This window comes from Crinia signifera, chromosome 3 (genome assembly GCF_055691185.1).
Source record: "Crinia signifera chromosome 3, ASM5569118v1, whole genome shotgun sequence".
In the NCBI taxonomy this organism is placed as follows: Eukaryota; Metazoa; Chordata; class Amphibia; order Anura; family Myobatrachidae; genus Crinia; species Crinia signifera.
In genome coordinates, this window is record NC_139219.1 from 179,958,116 (window position 1) to 179,984,098 (window position 25,983).

The 25,983-nt window shown below is 40.0% G+C and overlaps 1 long non-coding RNA gene across 1 annotated transcript in view; it reads right to left on the reverse strand.

The window, feature by feature from the left end:
• Nucleotides 1-25,983, reverse strand: part of LOC146064010 (uncharacterized) — a 227,719-nt gene that overhangs the window by 120,550 nt on the left and 81,186 nt on the right. The gene's annotated exons all lie outside the window — the stretch shown is intronic.

The following is a 25,983-nucleotide window of genomic DNA, read 5'->3' on the forward strand; positions in this document are numbered from 1 at the left end:
ACCGCACATAGAATTATTTTCCAGAGGCCATGCTTCCCTGAATGACCATGACTCCTTTCGGTGTAGTTAATTAGGTCGACAGTCAATGGGTCAACCACAATTGGTCAATACATGAAATAATCAACATGTAAAAATGTCGACACAAGGTTTTCAGTTTTTTATACTCCGTATTAGTGTACCACTGTGTTCGCCATGCTTCGGGCAGGGTGCCTCACTGCACTCGGCACACTATTATATTCTCCCTTAATGTCCAATGGGATCCTGAAGTAAGAACAATATCAACCTATAGTAGTCACCGTTGACCAACCAGAGACCAACCCCTGCAGAAACCGAGCATAGTGGCTTTATGACTAAGATCATCAAGTGTCTCTTCCTACAGTCTCTGTGGGAATCACTACTAACATATTTATTACTGTGTGAATATAAAAAGCCAAGGTCAGTGTGCATAATATAAAAAGCCAAGGTCAGTGTGCACAGGTAATTAATACACATTAGACTATTTCAATAGTGATACTGTAAAAAGTCACACACCAGCTGGAAAAAAACATATCACACCTTATGTTTTTTTTAGCCAATAAAAGAAAATAAAAACAAGCTGATTTAAAAAAAAATAAAAACAGTGCGGTTCTTAGAGAAAATCATGGTGCTAATTTAAAGAGTGTCTATGAATCTGTAAATGCTGCAGATGTGTCTGGGCTTTCTCTGATCTAATAATATCTCCTTTTTTAACATCAATTTAACATTTTTTCTCTTGTGTTTGCGTCAGAGGTTTCTTTCCTGTCCATTGACCACGCATACTCTCTATCCCTTTAAACCTGCTGAAGCCCTCCGCTTCTGATCTTGTCCATGCCTAAATATTTAGCTCCTTTGCATTGTTTTATGGACTCATTTTGATTGTCCAATTTCCTCCCTGTCACCAACATACCTATAACCTTTAAGATTACCCTATGCAAAGTGACTAACAACTTCCACTCTGCTTAAATCAAAGGTCATTTTTTAATTCTCTTTCTTCTTGACCTTTTTGCTGCTTTTTATACCTTTGATCACTCAATTCATATTCAAGCTGTTTACTCATTGGACATTCATAATAAGGAAGGTGTCTGCATACAGATGTTACTCTAATATACAGCACCTGCTTCTACACCAAATATTCCAGAGGGCGCTCCCTCTCTCTCTCTCATCACCCTCTCACCCTCTAATGCCTCTCATATTTGTCTTCATACTGTATGAAATCTGTAAATTTATACCTGTAACCATCGAACACATCAATTACAGAGCATCCTCTACCCCCCCCCCCCCCTGCTTCTACACCAAATATTCCCCCCCCCCCAAAAAAAAAAAAAAAAACACGTTCCGGAGAAAACACCATATTCACAATTGAAACCATGAAAATGGGTAATTTATCAGGGATTTTTTCTCCCGCCAAACTCAGTCACTTTGCACTAGGACAAGCTCGTACTCTCTTTTACTAAGCTAAAGTATATTAATAAACCACTCAAAGACATCATGACATCATTTTAACTAGATTGGAGCATCTTCACAGTTTTCGTCATTTTCACCAAAAAAGTGAAACTTCAGGCCTCTTGCCGGAACAGAAGATGTTGACTCAGATCAAAAAGCTTTTGCACGTTTCTTAATCAGGTCAAGTCACAACTTTCCCACACTAGCCAATTTTGAATTTCTCAAGTTCAGTTTTTTCACTCCGCCCTAATATATATATATATTTGTTGGACAACCCCATTAAACTTACCTTGCAGTGTCACCCTTCAACCATCAATTACCTTGATGTTTCCATCCATTTAACGGATGGTAGGTTTCACACTACGTTTTTTTCAAAACCGACAGACCGCAACACCCTGCTTCACAACAGTAGCCATCATGCTTCTAGTTTGAAGAGGGGGTTACCGCGGTCTCAAATGCTGCGCATCGCACGCATCACTAGTGACCACGAAAAATTGGATCAGGCCCTGGACACAGTCATTCAAAAATTTCTGGAACGTGGATACGACTATAGGCTACTTAAAAAACAGAAGCATGAGGTCCTTAACATACCTAGGTCCACCCTGCTTCGTAGTCAACCCAAGACCAATCTTAACAGCAAAATTCCATTTGTCACCACGTTCTCCTCAACCAGCGCCGCACTACCACGTGTACTAAAAGCCACTTGGCCGTTAGTCACCAGTGATCACGACCTACCGTGCTTTGCCAACACTAAACTTATGCCCAGTTTCAAAAGGGGTAAGAACATACGAGACATTTTGGTTAAAACCAATCTGACCCCCATTACACCCGAGGGCGTACAAACTAAGGCCCCGGGTTGTTATAGGTGCCCTACATGTACTGCATGCAGTTACATGGATACAGGCACCTTCTTTACCCACCCCCGCACTGGCCATAAATACAAGATCAATCAGGTAATCACATGCACTACAGCATTTGTGGTATACGTCATCAGGTGCCCGTGCGGGCTCCTGTACGTTGGGCAGACCAGCAGACCTTTTCGCGAGCGAGCCACAGCACATCGCTCAGCCATCAAAAATTGTCTTGCCGGCAAAGACATAGACCAGCCTGTTGCTCGCCACTTCAAGGCACATCAGCACACGCTGGCTAGTCTCAAGCACCAAATCATAGAACACGTACCCATGCCCATCCGTGGAGGCGACAGATTAAAAAAATTGCTACAAAGGGAGAACCACTGGATCCATGTACTGGACACAGTGGCTCCCCGTGGTCTAAATGAAAAAACCTCCTTAAATATATTTCTATAAATTGTCTACACTACGTATATTGCACGATCTACATCAGCCCTCGATTATAATTATCTTATTATCGATAGAAATATTGCAGCTAACTTCCATATTGTACTATTGGACGTAGTCACAATCTGGGACACACTTAGTATCGCATAGTACAGTAGACACCATATCGTCCATAAAAGCATGTATTGTTTTATGACCTGCTAGCTTTAACATTGCAGAAGTGTCTACATTAATCCATACTGTGATTACACTAAAAAAGTATGCCCTCATGTTTTAATTGTTAAATTGTTTGAAATGTTGTCACAAGAAGCTTATTTACGTGACCCACATTGCACTCATTTATGCTTTACATAACAGTGATAGCGCTACATGTCCTTTTAACTGCGTTTTTAAACTTTAATATATTTCTACAGCACCATGCACTTTAAGCGTTTACCACTTCAAATACAATGCGCTCGTCTTTGTATGTTGCTTTGCGCATTTAACTATTTTGTCCACCCACAGACACCGTCTGAGCGCCGGGTCAGACGCCAGCTGGTTGCCGTGACTACAGTCTGACGTCACTCATCACGTGAACAAGCCACCGGAGGTCAGACCCGCCGCACAGCTCTACACAGCGTGTCACGTAAGTATGCTTCCTTATATAAGGGCACAAGTAATATGTATTCATGTTAGTTCTGCACTGCACGTTTGATTTTTTGTCTGGTCAGTTGTCCTGAGGAAGGGGCGCAATGCCTCGAAACTTGTCGACACCTACATGCTGACTCTGTTTTTCACGTTTGTTATGATTTAAATACAGTTCATCACGTTGTTTGAGAGTGCCGCCTCCTGTCTTCCTTTGTTTGGAACTCTGTTTCCTTGTATCTGGAGATACGCTGCTATATATATATAGATATATAGATATATATCTATATATCTATATATCAACAAAGTCCAGTATTCAAATAGAACCACTGAGGAGGGCACTCACCAATCAATTGCAAAAGATGATTTATTCAGGAAAAATCCATATGTCGACATTTCGACCCTAAACGGGACTGTAAAACAGCAGCAGTATACCAGCAGGAAGACATTATTGATAATGACCCGTTTAGGGTCGAAACGTCGACATATGGATTTTTCCTGAATAAATCATCTTTTGCAATTGATTGGTGAGTGCCCTCCTCAGTGGTTCTATTTGAATACTGGACTTTGTTGCTATATTTGGATTTCCCCCTTGGGATCTCTCTAAAGGTGCACCCCACGACCAAGTTCACCCCTGGATGTGAGTGCGGACCCTCTATATTGTATATATATATATATATATATATATATATATACAGTCCCAGAAAACCGGCACTCACAGGGTAAACCAATGTCTTTCTTTGTTACCTTGCTCAGGTGCCTTCTCTTATAGCGGTACTCGGTCGAGACCCAGCAGCATATACATACAGTAGTAGGGAGCGGCACTCGGAGACTTGCAATATCGTGGAAAACTGAGGTTTATTAGCAATGTTTCAGGGCTTGCACCCCTTCCTCAAGCCACACACAAGTGCGTGTGTGGCTTGAGGAAGGGGTGCGAGCCACGAAAAATTGCTAATAAACAACAGTTTTCCACAATATTGCAAGTCTCTGAGTGCCGCTCCCTACTACTGTATATATATATATATATATATATATATATATATATATATATATATATATATATATATATATAGATATCTGGAAAGACCGCACTCTCACCCAACAAAGCAACACTTGGGCTGCCCGGCAAGGGTGCATGCAAAAGCATGTACCCAACTAATAGTCCAGGATCCACACTCAGTGTGGAAGCAGAGCACTCTCCAAAATCACAAATCAGCCTTGTGATTTAGATAAAATTATAATTTAATCCAATAGGTGCAGTTAGGCAATATACTTAAGTATATTGCCTAACTGCACCTATTGGATTAAATTATCATTTTATCTAAATCACAAGGCTGATTTGTGATTTTGGAGAGTGCTCTGCTTCCACACTGAGTGTGGATCCTGGACTATATATATATATATATATATATATATATATATATATATATATATATATATATATATATATATATACACAGTTGTGCTCATAAGTTTACATACCCTAGCAGAATTTATCATTTTCTGGCCATTTGTCAGAGAATATGAATGATAATTCACAAACTTCTTTAACTCATGGTTAGTGGTTTGGTGAAGCCATTTATTGTCAAACAACTGTGTTTACATGTTTTTAAATCATAATGACAACAGAAACTACCCAAATGACCCTGATCAAAAGTTTACATACCCTGGAGATTTTGGCCTCATAACATGCACACAAGTTGGCACAAACGGGTTTGAATTGCTACTAAAGGTAACCATCCTCACCTGTGATCTATTTGCTTGTAATCAGTGTGTGTGCATAAAAGGCCAGTGAGTTTCTGGTCTCCTGAAAGACCCTTGCATCTTTCATCCAGTGCTGCACTGACGTGTCTGAATTCTGAGTCATGGGCAAAGCAAAATAATTGTCAAAGGATCTGCGGGAAAAGGTAATTGAACTGTATAAAACAGGAAAGGGATATACAAAGATATCCAAGCAATTGAGAATGCCAATCAGCAGTGTTCAAACTCTAATTATGGAGTGGAAAATGCGGTATTCTGTGGAAACCAAATCACGGTCAGGTAGACCAACAAAAATTTCAGCCACAACTGCCAGGAAAATTGTTTGGGATGCAAAGAAAGCTCCCTACTTTATGAACTTCGATCAGCTACTGTCGGCTTGGTGTTCAAGTTCCTGATTGAATTGCCCAACCATTCCATAATTTTATAAAATATAGTAACTGTTCCCTCTGACCAAGTACACACATTTTTCATGCGCTTTTGTCGTGTTGACTAGGGCCTTCCAGGTAGCTAAATCTGGTCCCTCCCCCGCCATCCATTTCCTGGTTATACAAATCTTGGCCAGAGCACATGTACTAATCATGAATTGTCTTAAATATTTATCCATTTATTCTTTTCTACTATAGACAATATGCAAGCTGATGGTGAACATCTATCTTTAGGAACACCCATAGCTACTAGCTCTTTAATCACCGCATTCCAAAACGCAACCACCTTTGGACATGCCCAAATCAGATGCCAAATGTTTCTATGTTAATCAAATATTATATACAGTCGGTCTGAGGTCAAGTATGTTCTTTGTATAATTGGACCTGCTGAAACTTTGCTTGTTTTGTTGCCCTCCATATATCTGCCAGGGCCCCCATTCCAGTCCTCCCCAATATAGCTCAAATATCATTTTCCCATTTTATTTTCAATTCTGGCAAATCATCATCAAGGGTTTCCCGAATACAGGCCTTGTAGAGAAAAGAGACCCATTGAAGCACTAGGTATCTTTTTAATATTTTTTGGGTTAAGGAGACCTTTAAATTGTTTTTATCCTTATCAAATTGTGCTGTGCAAGCATGGCGCAGTTGCACATATCTATACAAATATTTATTAGGGAGTGAAAATTAAATTTTTTACGAATTGAAAGATCTGAATCCCACTACATCATACAGTCGTCCTAGTTTGAATATGCCCCCCCCCCCCTGCCTTTCATTCTAGAACACATACTGTACATACTTTGTTTAAATGTAAAAAAGGAATGATAAATGAGTCAAGTATGCAAAGAAAAATTCCTTGTATTAATAATAAAACTATTTCTCTTGCTTTACCACCTCATGCTATTCCCTATCAGGAGATGGCAATAGTGGTCTGAGGTAGGGTTGGATTAACAGAGAAGGGGGCCCGTGTGAAGAATCCATATGGGCCCCCTCCTCTCTATGGCACCATAGACACTAAGGCGCACATGCAGTTATCTGGAAACATGATGTCTTTCAATCATTTTGTGACTATACACTACTGCGCATGTGCGAAAACCATTTTCCCTGTGATTTTTGGCAACGGCTGCAGCATGGTAATAATATAAACATGGGTGCAGTGTGTGGTGTGGGCCCCGCTGGAACCAGGGGCCCGTGTGCACCATGCACACATTGTACCCAATATAGAAAATCAACTGGTTGTGGCATTTAATAAATAATGAAAAATTGGGGTTTCCCCGGTGATAGGGTTTAATCATAAATAGACCCTTAAATTGTTTATTCTTTAGATGCACATTAAAGGGGTGCCGGACGGGTTCCCAACAGTCGGGATCCCAACAATCATTTACCCGACGTCGGGATCCCGACTGTCAAAATGCCGACAGCTGGGTGCCCGACGGCCACCCGCTATTTTCCCTCGTGGGGGTCCACGACCCCCATAGAGGGAGAATAGAATAGGTGGCTCGCGTAGCGAGCCACCGTGCCTGCAGCGTGGCGAGCGCAGCGTGGCGAGCGTAGCGAGCCCGCAAGGGGCTTTTTTGCACTCGCCATGCTGTCTGACTCTGGCCAGTCGGGATCCCGACGTCGGGATAATGACTGTCGGGATCCCGACTGTCGGAGTCCCACACCACACCCCATTAAAGACCTATTCACTAATACGACAGAAACATTTTTATTGATTTTTGCAAAACAAAAAAACTCCAGAAAGGGTTCAATATAATATTTACCCTTTATAGGAAGCAGCATTAAGTTGCACCTGGAAAACACTGAGAAATACATTGTAAATTCTGCTCAAATTCACATGCTAATAAGTGTTGGGAATTTCTGTATAAAACATTTTTTAATTCCCAGACATAATTTGTATATGATGATAATTAGTGAATCCGTTTTAACCCATAAAACAAACAGTATCTGTCATGCAAAGCAAAAGCCTCGGAGGGACTGTTTTCTGGAACAGCAGCGATGAGCAGTGCTGCTATGCTGTTGAGAGAAAGCTATTTTTCTAACAGAGATTATCTGGAAGAGGGAGAATTTTATGGAAGTAAATAATGACTTCTGTGAAAGAAGCACTATGTAACTGCAAAAGAATCAAAAATCAATTGAAGTTAAAGTAAATAGTGTTAAAATTCCTCACCACATAAGGGACCAATTGTATTGTTGGATCACAGCAAGAGAGTACTAACCAGGTGAAGTACCTTTCATGTTAGATAAATTGCTGCAACACAGATAATGAAGTACTAGTTCCTGGCCTCTAAGCTGACTGATATCTCCTGGAAGTAATGTTTCTAAGTTTTTCCTTGGGAAGGAGGCCTTTACGTTTGTTGTGCCTCATACAACAGTATAGCACTAAGTTGTATACAGTAGTCAATTCAAGGAAAATAAATGTATATATCTAAGTCTATCTATCCCATGAACACTTGGAGATACTTTGGATACTATTTATCTTCAATATTTATGGCACATGTTTTCAGGGAATGCCCTCAAATTTTAAGTATCAGCTAAATGTACCATGGAGGGATTACTACATCAGATACAGTATCTCCAAGATTCTATGGGGACTGTAAAGCTGTCAGTATTCCAGGTTTGGTCCCAGAAGCTAATGCTATGTTCAGCCTATGGCAGTGGTTCCCAAATTTTCTGTAATCATGGCAATCTAGAGTATCAGCATTTTTTCAAGACACAAGTGTTTTTTTTTTACCAAGGTAAAAAAGACCAGGCGCTAGTATGAGGTGCCTCCAATTTATGTATAATTAGCAGCTGCAAAAAAGTGGTTATAGTGGACCACTAGAAAAAAGCTATGCAAAACAAAATAAATAAAGCAGCGCTGTTTTAAATATCTAGGATTGCCTGTAGATATAAGTCCATGCCAACGTGAATAGTTCATACCCCCACTATCCACATGGAGTTGATTTTAGATAGCGTGGCAAGTGTAGCGAGCCACCGAGCCCGTAGCGTGGGCGAGCGAAGCTGCTGAGACTGAGACGCTGCCGCCGTGAAACTAAACAAGTACCCATTTATTAATACATTTTATATTTATTGTTTTGTTAATAAATGTTATATTTACAGGCAATCCCTTGATTGTATTTGTGCTAAACTTATTGCAAGTAGGTTCAGTTATGTGGTGCGGTGGTGGCTGTTCGCAGAAAGGCACTGCTTCTCACCGCGGCCGGTGTAAGCGGTGTGCAGTAAGTTTATGGATGCACCAAAAGAATAAAGTGAATATGATATTTTTCCAAAGTAATTGTCAGAGGAGTATATGCAAAGTTGCATACACTTAAACCACTTGGTGATACAGCTGGACCTGTCCAAAATAAGTATGCTTTCTACTGTACATGCTGTAAGAAGTGTTTCAAGGCGGCTTCTGGTGACTTGAAATGATACCCATGCATCTTGCGTTTGATTTGTGGGGAGGAACACAAAGAAGTCAGCAAGCCAGGTCTGGACTGTACAGTGCATGGCCAAAAATTTTAAAAAGTGGTGTTTTCTTACCCTGTTAACATCATCTTAGTATCACATGAATGCCTTAAAGGGCTTCGAAACCCGTTAATTTGCAATATTTTAGTAAGCAGATTGCATTTCCCATACATATAATGGGAAATGCGATCTGTACAAATTTAATTAAAAAAAAAATGTGAAAAAAATTATATTGAGTCTTGTGATTATATTGACAGCTTCAGGGCACAGGTGGGAATTGGGGGCTTCTGCACAGCTTTCTTTGCCCCTAGGCAGAGAAAGTAGTACAGAGACAGGGGCAGTGTGATCAGCTATGTGTGTATGTGAGCTGATCACAATGTATGTGAGCTGATCACAATGTAAATAAATAAATAAATAAACAAAATCATACTCACCTCCCCGGGATCTGGGGATTGGTAGTCTAGTGTGGCATACCCTCCAACATGACCCATTCCATTAGGTACAAAATGCTCTGTTCCTGGACTTCCCTGCCAGTGGCAGTTACAGAGGTGGGGCTCCAGCAAAGTCCAAATTTCAGAGGGGGGTCACATCAAATGCCACTGAGTCCAGGACAGTGATGTTTGGGGTGGCAGTAGGTGCAGTGTGTGGTGTGGGCCCCGCTGGAACCAGGGGCCCGTGTGCACCATGCACACATTGTACCCAATATAGAAAATCAACTGGTTGTGGCATTTAATAAATAATGAAAAATTGGGGTTTCCCCGGTGATAGGGTTTAATCATAAATAGACCCTTAAATTGTTTATTCTTTAGATGCACATTAAAGGGGTGCCGGACGGGTTCCCAACAGTCGGGATCCCGACAATCATTTACCCGACGTCGGGATCCCGACTGTCAAAATGCCGACAGCTGGGTGCCCGACGGCCACCCGCTATTTTCCCTCGTGGGGGTCCACGACCTCCATAGAGGGAGAATAGAATAGGTGGCTCGCGTAGCGAGCCACCGTGCCTGCAGCAAGGCGAGCGCAGCGTGGCGAGCGTAGCGAGCCCGCAAGGGGCTTTTTTGCACTCGCCATGCTGTCTGACTCTGACCAGTCGGGATCCCGACGTCGGGATAATGACTGTCGGGATCCTGACTGTCGGAGTCCCACACCACACCCCATTAAAGACCTATTCACTAATACGACAGAAACATTTTTATTGATTTTTGCAAAACAAAAAAACTCCAGAAAGGGTTCAATATAATATTTACCCTTTATAGGAAGCAGCATTAAGTTGCACCTGGAAAACACTGAGAAATACATTGTAAATTCTGCTCAAATTCACATGCTAATAAGTGTTGGGAATTTCTGTATAAAACATTTTTTAATTCCCAGACATAATTTGTATATGATGATAATTAGTGAATCCGTTTTAACCCATAAAACAAACAGTATCTGTCATGCAAAGCAAAAGCCTCGGAGGGACTGTTTTCTGGAACAGCAGCGATGAGCAGTGCTGCTATGCTGTTGAGAGAAAGCTATTTTTCTAACAGAGATTATCTGGAAGAGGGAGAATTTTATGGAAGTAAATAATGACTTCTGTGAAAGAAGCACTATGTAACTGCAAAAGAATCAAAAATCAATTGAAGTTAAAGTAAATAGTGTTAAAATTCCTCACCACATAAGGGACCAATTGTATTGTTGGATCACAGCAAGAGAGTACTAACCAGGTGAAGTACCTTTCATGTTAGATAAATTGCTGCAACACAGATAATGAAGTACTAGTTCCTGGCCTCTAAGCTGACTGATATCTCCTGGAAGTAATGTTTCTAAGTTTTTCCTTGGGAAGGAGGCCTTTACGTTTGTTGTGCCTCATACAACAGTATAGCACTAAGTTGTATACAGTAGTCAATTCAAGGAAAATAAATGTATATATCTAAGTCTATCTATCCCATGAACACTTGGAGATACTTTGGATACTGTTTATCTTCAATATTTATGGCACATGTTTTCAGGGAATGCCCTCAAATTTTAAGTATCAGCTAAATGTACCATGGAGGGATTACTACATCAGATACAGTATCTCCAAGATTCTATGGGGACTGTAAAGCTGTCAGTATTCCAGGTTTGGTCCCAGAAGCTAATGCTATGTTCAGCCTATGGCAGTGGTTCCCAAATTTTCTGTAATCATGGCAATCTAGAGTATCAGCATTTTTTCAAGACACAAGTGTTTTTTTTTTACCAAGGTAAAAAAGACCAGGCGCTAGTATGAGGTGCCTCCAATTTATGTATAATTAGCAGCTGCAAAAAAGTGGTTATAGTGGACCACTAGAAAAAAGCTATGCAAAACAAAATAAATAAAGCAGCGCTGTTTTAAATATCTAGGATTGCCTGTAGATATAAGTCCATGCCAACGTGAATAGTTCATACCCCCACTATCCACATGGAGTTGATTTTAGATAGCGTGGCAAGTGTAGCGAGCCACCGAGCCCGTAGCGTGGGCGAGCGAAGCTGCTGAGACTGAGACGCTGCCGCCGTGAAACTAAACAAGTACCCATTTATTAATACATTTTATATTTATTGTTTTGTTAATAAATGTTATATTTACAGGCAATCCCTTGATTGTATTTGTGCTAAACTTATTGCAAGTAGGTTCAGTTATGTGGTGCGGTGGTGGCTGTTCGCAGAAAGGCACTGCTTCTCACCGCGGCCGGTGTAAGCGGTGTGCAGTAAGTTTATGGATGCCGCCGTGAAACTAAACAAGTACCCATTTATTAATACATTTTATATTTATTGTTTTGTTAATAAATGTTATATTTACAGGCAATCCCTTGATTGTATTTGTGCTAAACTTATTGCAAGTAGGTTCAGTTATGTGGTGCGGTGGTGGCTGTTCGCAGAAAGGCACTGCTTCTCACCGCGGCCGGTGTAAGCGGTGTGCAGTAAGTTTATGGATGCACCAAAAGAATAAAGTGAATATGATATTTTTCCAAAGTAATTGTCAGAGGAGTATATGCAAAGTTGCATACACTTAAACCACTTGGTGATACAGCTGGACCTGTCCAAAATAAGTATGCTTTCTACTGTACATGCTGTAAGAAGTGTTTCAAGGCGGCTTCTGGTGACTTGAAATGATACCCATGCATCTTGCGTTTGATTTGTGGGGAGGAACACAAAGAAGTCAGCAAGCCAGGTCTGGACTGTACAGTGCATGGCCAAAAATTTTAAAAAGTGGTGTTTTCTTACCCTGTTAACATCATCTTAGTATCACATGAATGCCTTAAAGGGCTTCGAAACCCGTTAATTTGCAATATTTTAGTAAGCAGATTGCATTTCCCATACATATAATGGGAAATGCGATCTGTACAAATTTAATTAAAAAAAAAATGTGAAAAAAATTATATTGAGTCTTGTGATTATATTGACAGCTTCAGGGCACAGGTGGGAATTGGGGGCTTCTGCACAGCTTTCTTTGCCCCTAGGCAGAGAAAGTAGTACAGAGACAGGGGCAGTGTGATCAGCTATGTGTGTATGTGAGCTGATCACAATGTATGTGAGCTGATCACAATGTAAATAAATAAATAAATAAACAAAATCATACTCACCTCCCCGGGATCTGGGGATTGGTAGTCTAGTGTGGCATACCCTCCAACATGACCCATTCCATTAGGTACAAAATGCTCTGTTCCTGGACTTCCCTGCCAGTGGCAGTTACAGAGGTGGGGCTCCAGCAAAGTCCAAATTTCAGAGGGGGGTCACATCAAATGCCACTGAGTCCAGGACAGTGATGTTTGGGGTGGCAGTAGGTGTGGCTCTCCTTTTAGAATTTTGGACTGTGCTGCAGGCTCACATCTGCAACAGGGAAGTTCAGAAACAGAGCATGCTGCAAAGCGGCCACTTACTGTACTTTAAAGCACCAGGGGTCACAAGAAAAGGAAGCCGCAACACTGCAGGAGCCAATCCCCGAGGGGGGTTTGTAAGTATGAATCAGCTGTGGGGGAGGGGTTTCATCAGGTGTGTGGGGAGATTGTTGCCATGGGGAGGAGATGCTGCGGTACTTGTACAGGACTACTGGATCTGGGTTCTTTTCATGAAAACTACTCCAATAGTGCTCCCGAGAACCATCACAGAGGCAGAGCTTTATCAGAAGCTCTGTCTCTGCATGCGATAATTGATACATGTAGTCAATTATCGCATTGCGAGTTGGGTGATGTTGTCCTCACACATCCTCATCCTCAGATTCTCAGGTGCAGATGGTAATAAATCAGCTCCTAAGACAAGAAACTTCATCAACAAACAGTGTGCACTAATATGTGCTTCTATACACCTGATCACTTGTAAGACACACATGTTTGGCACTTTCTCTGACATATCTCTGAAGGCAGATACTACCTCTGATACCTTTAAAACTTTGATGAAATCACCTAGGTCCAGAAACCCTCTCCTCTTGGCAAGTGCCTTAAATTCTTACAACAATACCACTTGATATATATGATCAGTAGAGCTACCACCACATCATGCAGTGTAAGGGGCAGGGCAGAGCTGCTGCACATGCCCAGTGTACCAGCTTTTTCCTTTGCCACATTTACTGTACAGTATGTGTACCAAACATTGCAATGGACAAGAGAGCAGCTACCAGGAGGAAGAGACAGGAGCCTTACCATAGTGAGAGATTGTGAGCTTAGAAAGTGCAGTACTGGTTCTATTATGTTTGTGTATTTATACATTATGATGTTTAAACTTTTCCTATTTAAATGTTTGAAAAAGCCTATACTACAGACCACTGTACTTTTAAATACTAATACAGTATTCCATACATTATGCAGTGTATAAAAAGAACAATTTTCAGGGCTGTTACCACTCCCTCAGACTCCTCTACTTACTCCAATGCGCTGCAGAGTGGGAGATTTATGATTACGCTTGGAAAGCCCCTCTAAAGATCCTGCATTTGCCACTGTGTATGTACCCTAACAAGCACACAAGATGATTACACAACGTATCATTTCTGTGCTTCTACTCTATTATTACATAGTTCAGCAGAGAAAAGAAACAAGACAATCAGACAGACAACACTGCAATTCTGTTCTGATAAATAACAAATACAGTGTGCACCTAAGTGTTCAGTAGCCTGTAGTACAATATACAGTATATATATATATATATATATATATATATATATATATATATATATGTGTGTGTGTGTTTGTGTGTGTGTGCATAGTCTGATAAAGACATTCACACATGTTTTTACCTTTGCATTGTAAAATGTCTTCTACCATTGTGTAAAAATTAAAGCCGCAAGCGCAGGTTGTCTATTGTAGGTTCTGTTTCATTTTGCCTGTGAAACATGAAAAATTGTTACCTCAAAGAGCTATAATGAAATACAACATATGTCAGCCCCATCTAAAAACTCTTCAGTGAAGATACTATTCTACCCCCCCAATTGAAAAAAAAAAAACTAATTACCTATCTACAATACAGATTAGTACACAAAGGCTGATTAAGTTTAAGACTATGGGGGATATTTACAAAGATGTGTATTCTACTTCACATGTGATGTTGCTATGGGCAACCAATCAGATCCTGTCTACTATCTTCTAGAGGGTGCTAAATAAATAATAAGTAGTTTCTGATTGGTTGCCCATAGAAACATCACATGTAAAGTAGAATACACATCTTAGTAAATTTCCTCATATGTAAGAATCATGATACAGGGTATTGTGTAATTAGCTAATAATAAGAGCTTTGTTACTAGGTAAAATTAGCTTCTTAGCTGATGTTTATTAGTTATCCTTAGCCTATGGGAACTTAGAGGGTGAGTTTTGTGGTAAGATTATATACAGAATTGCGGCTTTTTAAGTTTGAATCCATCTTATTCCATTAGGAAGGATAACTACCCTGTCATTCTGATTTCTGCTCAAAAATACGAATGTCCAATTTTTTAGCTTGTTTTTCTTAAATTTAATTTATTTCCCTCTCTTTCTGGTCCTCTCCCATGATGTTATACTCCATTCCAAGATAACTGCTCCCCCCATCCACCTTGTGTAGGCAGGAGCATCACGCATAAGCTGTCCTTGCTGATGGATAGATTGCATTGGGATCGGGAACTTGCCCAAAATCCGCTCACTGTGCTTCGACTTACATCTTCCTGTGATCACAAAACGTTTGCCCTGATGGCTTTGTCTCCCAACTGGGTGCTTTGTCTGAAAGACTATTGGGCACCCATGGAAGGACTAGCACAAAATATGTTGGCTCTGTTTACACTGAAGGAGCAATTAAATTGTTGCTCCCTCCAGGTGCCATTAGTTAACGCACAATTGAGCAATTTAATTGTTGCTCCATTTAGTCATGCATTTCAGCTCGCAGTCTCCTGAGGTGTGAGCTGAAATATTTGAAAATACCATGGTTTGGGTGCTCAAAATGGTAGTTAATTGTCCTAACCTGGACTTTAGATGGGTTTTAGTCGCTTTGTGTGGCTAACCCATTACTAATAGGTGTGCACATTGGGCATGTATGCCCAATGGGAGGAAAACATAAATAGCTTTGGGTGCACACAGAACAATAGAATTGCCCCCTTAGAGTTTATTCTGCGGTCTGGTTTGTTTGTGCTCAGCATAAACAGGTCAGTTGTTGGATCAGTATTTATTGGCGTTTGTTGGAGGACACTAAAAGTTGGTTCATGCTGATTCCTTTCTGCTTACGCTTTTTTAGTTTGCATCAGTTTTTAACTTAACAAAATGTGCAGCAAAATGTGCTGGGGCTTGTCGGCTCTCTCCGTCTGCCACTTAAGCAGCAAGTGGACAGAAGTTATCCATGTTTTATGGTCATTGCTATAAGCCAGTGGTTCCCAAACTTGGTACTCATGGACCCCTAGTTTACGTTTTCCAGGTCACCCAGCAGGTGCACTGTGTATCACTGTCACCTTTAAAAAAAATCACAGGTGACCTCGAAAACATGAACTGTTCAGGGTCCTTGAGGACTGAGTTTGGGAACTACTTCTTTGAGCTGTTGTCTTATGTTCCCTGCAATTAGCCCCCCAAAAAACACCAGTTTCTGAATGTTTAGCATTAAAAAAAAGTGGGTAGGTGAAGGGAAGTAACATTTTTCCTTCCAAGGCTACTGTTACAATTGGGTTGTGTCTTATGGTCCATTGGAGTTTTTCCTTCAATTGGGTTGTTCTGTAATTATCCCTTCTATGTTTTGCAGGTCTTTCCCTTTTTTGATATTGACTTTAGGAAATTCCTATTGTGCACAGATCACAAAGATATAACCAGAATGGTGCTGAACAATGGTTTGGTTTACCTGACTGACTCGTAATTCACCTTATGGGTGTTGATTTATGACAGATTTACATTATTGACTTAATCTTGAAGACTAAGGCAGATACTGTATTTCTGTTTCAAAATTTTAAAATCGGGATGATGCTTGGATGGCTTGGATGATGCTAATTGTGTCAGAGATAGTGCCCAGGTTGGTTTGGAATAAGCCCATTATCACTAATGGCATGAAAAAGTTAGCCAAAAATAGCAGTTTCATTTTAAGTTCTGGCCTTTTCGTTGACTGATTTTGTCAATTTAATTAATTTGGGGATTTTTGTTAAAAGGTTTATTTTTTCAGTTTTTGATTAGCTTGGATTGTTTTTAGGCAAGGGTCACAAGCTGCAATTTGATGAACCTAGCTTTGGGGGATGGCCCTACAACTCAGAAGCCCTTACCCCTTGACAAAGTAAGGGGAGGATTCCTCACAAAAACAGGTTACATTTTCAGGAGGGGAATGTTAGTTGTATAGTTGCCTCAATTTGTTTATTGGGCTAGTACTGATATTTGTAGGGTGTTCTTGCCCACCAATTTGCAAATTCCACTTTGGACATAAATTAATAAATTATGCAACTTTTAATGCAAATATTTTCTGTGTTGTTATTTCAGTTAGAGTTTTAGGGGATTTTTTTATTAGGGTTAATTGCAATTATGGATGCCTTAGGCATTCTAATAAACAGTATACAATACAGGCAGAATTCTAGTGATTGAAAAATTACAATTCATAATGAATTCTAGTAATCTTTATGTAAATCATAGATCAATTAAAAGCTATTTATTCCTTACAGAGAGCAATCTAAGTGTTTCTATACAATACAGAGACCATTGTCAGGCCTGCTATACACTAGAGAGAGCATTTTAGTGAACTCATTACAATACAGAGAGCATCTACAGAGCTTTACAGTCCCTGCCCCAGTGGAATTTACAATTCCCTACCTCATATACACACACAGACATTCTAGGGTTAATTTAGTTTGAAGCCAACTAACCTACCAGTATATTTTTGGATTGTGGGAGGAAACCAGAGTACCAGGAGGAAACCCTTGCAAGTATGGGGAGAATATACAAACTCTGCACAGCCATGGTGGGAATCTAACCCATGACCTCAGTGCTGTGAGGCAGTAATGCTAACCATTACACCATCCATGCCGCCCATGACTAATGTATGATACATAGAGCATGTTAAAAAACAATTCTGCATGGATCGCTCAATGGTGAATTTGCAAAGTAAGAGATTATTCAATGACTGTGCATGCGTACTGTGGGCCTGATTCTGGTTGGTTTGCAAAAGCAAACTCTTCTTTGGTTTACGAAACCATGTGCATTGCAGGGTACATTTGGGTGGGGTGTGTTCAAACTGAAATATAAATTGCAGTGTTAGAATAAAACAGCCAATATTTACCCTGCACAGAAACAAAATAACTCACCCAAATCTAACTCTCTCTGTATGTTACATCAGCCCCACCTGCAGTGCACATGGATTTGTCCATTAAAGGAGTTTGCGGTTGCAAACCAACCAGAATCGGGCCTCATATGCATTGCACATGCGCAAGGGGATGTAGCAACAGAAAATGCATATACTTCATAACTGTAGTACTCTCACAATTTGACTAACAGGAAGCCTGCGTTTTGGGGTGGTAACCTGCCATTTTCTGGGTTTGTCAGGAAAAACAGTGTGCCCAGTCATTTTTGAGGAGGGTCTGTGATGTCAGCAATGGCCACTTCCAGTCTATCTCGGTCGCAGATTAGGGGACGCTTCAAACTTGTGCACATTTACACAGACAGCAAAATCTTAGTCCTGGTTTGGGAATTGAGTATGCATTTGTGAGTGGATGCCAAATAGCAATCCTTTCACAATACTCTTGCAATTAGTATTTCTGTCTAACTGTTTGTTTTATACTTGATAGAATTGAATAATACTGTACATTAATCATAAGCATAATATTTATTTTTTGTGTTCAATTTGGTGGCAAGACAGTTCGGGTGGGATGCAATTAGATGCAGTAATTTAGTGCAGCTAAAGGATTTGCCAGGGGCTATCCAATTAGCCCCAAAATTTGGTACTTATCAAGGATATTACTCCACGTGCCTCAGGCAATCAAAGCAAAATCCATGAAAAGCAGCCCTCGGATTCATAATATGGTATCCGGTCCTAGGGTCGACAGTCACTAGGTCGACCACTATTGGTCAACAGTGACTAGGTTGACACCTAAGAATGGTCGACATAATTTAGGCAATCAATTACAGAAGTTCGACACAAACTTCAGGTGGACATGGTCGACACTCAAAAGGTCAACACAAGATTATGTTTGTTTAGACTGTGTTAGGAGCCATTAACATACCTCCCAACATGACCCCCTCCAGGAGGGACACAATGCTCTATTTCTGGACTCCCCTCGTCATTTATGATTGCCATCACCTGTGGTGACACCTTTCTTTTTAATTAACTTGTTTAAAACAGGTGATGGCAATCATTAATTGAGAGGGAAGTCCAGAAACAGAACATTCCGTCCCTCCTGGAGATGGTCATGTTGGAAGGTATGCATTAATAATGGTTCATTTTTGTCTTGTTTGTTCTGTGTTATTTTCAGTCTGTGTTTGGTATTTTACTCTCTTATAGCCTCCGGTGATTAGTCTGTGCCATTGAAGCTCATTCTCTGTGTATAATTATGCACAAGTCTGACCTTGTTATCCGAGCTTGGAAGTTGGGCTGGATCTGTCACAGCTGTGTTAATCATAAGGCATTCCGGCCAGCACCACCCTGCCAGTTATAGTTCTGAGTGCAAGTCTGTTTGTCTAGGTTCCTGCTCCAGAGCGTTCCCGGTCCCAGCCCTTGTACCCAGTGTCCTGTGTGCTTCCTGAGCCTCAGTCAGCGTGTTCCTGGTTCTAGTGCTTCAGTATTGCTTGCCTGTCTGTCAGTCTGCCTGTCTGCTACAGAACCCCTGGGCTTGTCTATCTTCATCTTCTCAGTTAAGTCAGGGGATACTTGTTTTTTTTATATTTATCTTTCCGGAGTCACCTTGTGCATTGTTGCATCTTGCAGCTATTATTATCCCATTTATTATGGTATCATCTTGTGTATTGTTACACCTGTAATTTGTATTAGTGTGTCACCTTTTGAGCATTGTTGCCCCCCTGGAGACTCTGGGGGTACCCCGTCCTGTGTGGGTCATTAGTTAGTTTCACCTCTTGCCATCTCCCCGCCTCGGTGGATGCATTGTATTACCAAAAAGACCTGCCAGCATCTGGGGCGGAGCCAGCATAACCAGCTCCATCGAACGCGGATGTTATAGGTGAAGCCTAGCAATGCTTGCGTCCGCAGACCACAAAAAGAGGCAACGGAGTCAGGGTTCTAGTTCGGTGGTATTCCCCAGAGTCCTAACAGACTCACTGGATTCATACTTTGCTATTCAAGTGGGTACAAAGTGAGAATATAATAGGTGTGCCAACAAGTAGCGAGGCACCGTGCCTGAAGCACAATAAGTTCAGAGAGCAATGTGAGGGGGCGCAGTACACTTATACGTGTCCATTTCCACATAGACAACAAAAAATACCTTATACAGTACCATAAACTATAATAACACATGGGATCCAAATCTTATCTTGAATCCCATTTGTTATCACCCAAAAATAAGTATTTTTTTCTGGATTGCCCAATAATGATGGTCGGGCTAAACTCACGATATTAGCCTGTAAAAATTGTATGGATTTAAGAGCCGGAAACTGCTTTGCGTTTCCTTTCAGCAAACTTCTTATAGTTGCTGTATTCTTTTAACAGATCTTAATGAAATGCTGAATGTACAGATAAGGCAAACAATGGTGGATCTCAGGTACTTTGGGATGGAACCCATAGTTATCGAAAAATGGTGGAGAAGTAGAGGAAGTGTGATATTGATTATTTTGGCAGAAATCTGCCCACTGAAGAAATTTAACCCAGTCATCTTATGATGAAGAAACATACAATATGGGTCTTAAGTCTTGATTGACTCTTTCAGTCTGTCCATTTGTCTGTTGGTGGTATGCTGTAGAGTATTTGAGTTTGACATAGAGTATGGATGAAAAAGAGATTACACCAGAATTTAGAAACAAATTGAACCCCTCATCAGAGATAATTTCCTGAGGCAGACCATGAATCTTGAAGATCTTCTGGGTGAATAGATGGAAGACTAGTGAGCAGGATGACGAGAGCAATCTTAGTGAATTGGTCAACTATAACCCAGAAGGTTTTGCATTTAATAGATTCTGTAAGATCAATAATGAAATCCATTGACAAGTGGGTCCAAGGATGATGAGGCATAGACAACAGAATCATTTGATTTGCAGGAGACTGTCGACTGCTTTTATGTTGTAGGCCCTTAGGACAGAAAGCAACAAATTATTGGACATTTTTCTTGATGGATGGCAATCAGTAGGACCTGGCAATCAATCTGCAGGCCTTTTATATGCTTGCATGACTTAAGTGAAAAAATAAAAAGCCCAGTGAAGTTTATTTTATAGTGCTTGTTTTATAAATGATTTCCCAGGAGGAGGTGCAGAATCAACTTTTACAGTGGAAAATGCAATGGGATCTAAGATGAGATGCTTTTCCATGGAATTTTATTCACTTTCTTTCTCCCATGATCTGGAAAGGCCACCCACCTTGCAGTTCAGTGTCCATGGACAGAAGGATAACTTGAACTTGAAGCATAAGAAAAAACATAACAGAGAGGTGGTACTGTAGTGATCAGCAGACATGCAGATTATAAGAAGCAGGGATTGCAGCTGTGTCCCAATAATGTCAGGTAACAGGATTGGCTGTGGGACGTCATGTTATGATACAAATCAAACATGGTAGTGAGGATGAGAATGGGGGAGGGCCGTGAGGAGCAGGTACCTGTTGCGGAGTAGTCACAATCAAGGTGTCTGGATGAGTGCTGCTAGATGGGCGGGAGCCGCACCGGCTGTTGCCAATTTACCTACAGACCACATACTTTACCGCAGAGCAAGCTTAGAGAGATACTTAAATGATAAGAAAGTGTTTCTAAGTTTCTGGACCGTGACATCCAGGACATTGCAGATATTGAGGTTTTAAGCCTGTGGATTACATACATTATAGTATACAGGTTGAGAATCCCTTACCCAAATATCCGTTATCCAAATTATTCCGGAAACCATAGTATCCAAAATGTACTTTTTTTTTAAAATGATTGCTTGGCATTCAAATTCAGTGTTATTTTAAATTTTCCTTGTTGCACTCACATATATTTGTACATTTCAAAGCGTGTAGCAAGTTATTTTTTGAAGGAATATACAGCTTGAATGTTCTCTATTTCTTTTAGTGGAAAACTTCCGTGCTGTGAAAGACTCCAAAAGATACACTCATAGTGCAACTCGGCTATATAACAAGGGAACAATTTATTTTTAAAATACACTCAAATTTAATACAAGTTAAAATCACATATCACCATTTAAGGTAGTTCACTCCATGGGTTCCTTACTCCTCCCAGAGTCAGAGATGTTTTTACAGTGTAGTAGCCGGAAACCCCACAAAAGTCCTTTTGGTGTGAACACCAGAGAGCAAGTGTCCAGTGGTTCAAGAACAAGGAATTGTCTTAAACTCGTTTTCGGATGTAAGCCAATTCCTTGTTCTTGAACCTCTGGACACCTGCCCTCTGGAGTGTTTGGATAATATTTCGGAATCACCACTGTGTTACACGATTGTTTTTGTTACACTGTATACATTTAGCGTCCTTGGTGAAGGCTTTATAGTGCATACACGGATTGACCCGGAATAACATTAAGCGCAAAATTAGCAACACCCTTGTTTCCCCTATTAAGGTTGTAAATCCTGGCACTTCTGATTGTGTTTATGCCTGATATTTAAAATGGCAATACTAAAGGAGCCATCTCTTGTTAATAAAAGCATTGCCTTAGAAATAACGGACATTAACACAATCAGAGGTTGCTTTTAGACTCTTTAACATGAACACCTATGTTCAGCTTATTGCCACTAAATGGGTTAGTTTATGTAAAAATAATTATTTAGTATGCAAATAGATTGAGTAATTAATATCCCTGCAAGAAACAGCTTATTATTATGCAAGCTGCATCACATCTATAAAAGCACAGCATAGATGGTAAATGTCTAGGAAAACCTGTGATGGTTTATGGGAAAGGGAACACAATTCAAATGTGACTTGATTATGACAGAAGGTCACGTACTGTGCAGTTATTGTGTGATATGAAATATCTCTCTTCTACTGTAATTCACTCAGGACAGTGTGCTGAGGATTTACGGCTCATATGAGTCACGGACCTAAAGTGTTTTTAATGGATTTGTTTGTGATGAAACAATGAAAAAGTAACTGCTGGGATAAGCATATTGCAGAGAGCCTAATTAAGTGATCTGACAAAGAAAATAAAGCTCCTTTATCAAAATAAAATAGAAAATGATTAAATAAGAATAAATTGAAGAGACATGCCCTTAGGCAATAAAAAAACCAGGGATGACCAGCAATAATGAAAAGATAGTAGCATCACAAAGCATTTCAAAAGTAACATCTTTATGAACAAAAGACTGCTAGAACAGCTGACAGGGGAATAATGTGGTGATTGGAAGCCATTTCCACATAAGTAAAACCTGCCTTGTTTGACATACAAAATATTAAGCTGCTCTCTTTGCCTGTATAGCAATGTTTTTTTTTTTTTTTTTTTTTAAATAAAAGCAATTTAACCTTCTAAAAAAATATCCATACGAAAATAATGGGTAATGGGCTTTTAAAATTATTTTCATAATATTGTAAGCAAATGGTTTCCAATAATGATTCCACCCTGTATTGCACCTGATAAATAAATAAAAAAAGACTACTTCTGAGGAAGCTGCAGGGAAATACATTATGGACAACCTTTCACATTTATTCCTTTCCTGTGGAGAACACTCCTGAAAGACTGCACTACTGGGGAGGCACCACGTGGGAGACAGAGGGTAAAGGTGGCCATACATCAGAAAGATATTGTACCCAATCATACAATCTCAAGTGATTGTAAGATGGATTGTATGCAGATTGTGTGCACATCTTGTGTACACAATCATACAATCAATCAACAGATGGATTGTATGACTGATTGTATGATGGATTGTATGCAGATTGTGTGCACATCTTGTGTACACAATCATGCAGCAGATGGATTGTATGACTGATTGTATGATGGATTGTGAGTAGATTGTGTGTCCAAAACCACCAAGGACTGCCGGGGATTTTAAGGTAAATTGTATACAATCATGAGCGCAATCGATCTTAAGATCGATCTTTCTGATGTATGGCCAGCTTAACAATTGTTGCTATAGAGTTGTGCATCAAAACAGGTGTAACATGGAAATTTTAAACATTGATAAACCTCAGTCTTTTTCTAAAATAATTGCATGCAAGTATTATTAACACCTATGCATTGACTATGACGTTCTTTAATCTTTGTCTAACTAAAACCCATTTGGAATTAACTGGATCTGTTGAACTAACATTAAGAAGCCTGGATACATATTACTAACCATATTCTATATAGAACAAACAGCTGTTGAATCAAAACTTCTTATTGCATCGTTACAGATATGCTTACTCAACAGAACCCTTCGTGAGTGGTATTTTTAGTGATTTGAAAATGTAAAGAATTTATATGTTTTAATACACCGGCCAATTTAAATTGAATTATTGTTAATTAAAGTGCAATTATTCCAATTCAAAACTGCTGTTTTATTTGTATATTCTATTTGGTTATGTATCATGGGCTAGTATCCCTTGTAAAATAGCTTCATATTGTAAAGGGTGTTTTATAAAATAGATCAGCATTCAGTGATATCCTTTTTTTCTTTGTCTCATTCATTACATTTGCAGTAACAATTGTATTTGAATGGGCTTAATCCATTCATACCCTTTTTTTTCTTCCAATAAATTGAAACGATAGACAGACTGATTGGTTGCTATGGGCAACATCACCTCTTTTCGTTGTATGATGCTTTAGTAAATGTACCCGTTAGTCCTCTAGGTACTCTAACAGTCCATATTTCACTGATGTCAGACTTAATTAGTACCTCTGTCAATGTTTATTTAACCATCATTGTTTTGCTAAATTTGTCTTTATATTAATGACATACAGAAGGGGTGTGGTGTATATTCATAATGCTCACATGATCATAATGTTGACATTGACCATGTCAACATTCATCTTATAGGCACTAATAAAATATCAACATATTAGAATGTTGACTTATTATAACGGGTGACCTGCTTCTGATGGCTGCAGCAGCTCCAGCATGGTGCCCACCTGACCATCACTTCCGACGCAAACCTCTAACCAATTAACTACAATATTTCTATATATAAAGTATTGATATATCCTACAGTGTGTTATGATGAATAGAAACCTGATTGTGTTTTACCTCTTAACACTTTCAGTTTCTGCATATTTGAGGTGATTCTTCATCAAGCGTCCCTGTTGAGTTCCCTCTCAACAGTCTAGGTGTCCAATATTTGCTTATAATCTTGATTATTGATGCCATAAGAGAAGATGAGCTGTGTACTCCTTTAGTCACAGTCCTCCCCCTCACCGCCCACCACAAATTCGTCGGAAAGCATTCAAATGGAAAATCCTGACATACTTTTCACAATGAACAGAGGAAAAAATCATTTGATGGTGAGTAACCATTAAATGAATTTTCCTCTATGCGGATGCATAAGAGCGGATGTGTAAGTGTACACATCTGTTCGCAGCATGGTGCGGGGGTCGGGTGGTGGGGTGGGTGTGCGTTCAGTGGTGCAGCGGGCGGTGTTTACCTGCTTGCTACGCAGTGAGTATATGCAGCCTAGCGAGCAGGTCTGAATCGGGCACAATGTAACATAGTAGTATTATTAGCTTTTAAGAAAATTCATTCATGGGCAGTACCAGAAAAAAAATCACTCAACTCCAAGAACATCTGCATTGTGTGCAGCTCTGAATCAGGCCCCATGTTTGCCAAGCTTTAGTTAGTATACCTATCCAGCGGCATAACTATGAATAATGCACTGCCGCGCAGGGAAATTTTCAACAGGGGGGGAGGCACAAAAAGACTGCGGCAGGGGCGTATCTGCAGGACCAGGCAGAGATAACAATAGCCCCTGCAGTCTCTGCCTACAGCCACCCAGTGCCTCCAAGCCACCATGGTGTCTGCGGGGGATATTGCATGCTATGTCACTGTACCTGTCTATGTAGGGAACTTTATTATACATTAAAAAAAAAATCAAGATAAGACAATACCACATATAAATAGCAATAAATAAGCAGGATTTATAGAACATAAAAAATTCAACCTAACCTTTACCATTATCATTTAAATGCATAGCACTAAAGCTTTAAAACATATTTTCTTAAAGTTTATTCCTGTTAAAGTGTTTGTTCATCCTTCCCAGTAAACTGCACTGCTTTGCAATACATTTGGCCTGTCCTAATTAAAATGGATTAAATATCATTCTCTGAACTAGTGAAAATGAATGCTATTTCTCAATTATAACAAAAGCTTTTCAGATTTGGATTAGTATCTTAGAATGCTATTAACTCCAGAGCAATAACAGGGACATATATTCTTTGTGAAGAGGCTGTTAAAATCAATTTCTGGTTAGGGCAGTCACCTCGGAGAAATTAGTTCTCCTTTACAAGTTGCAG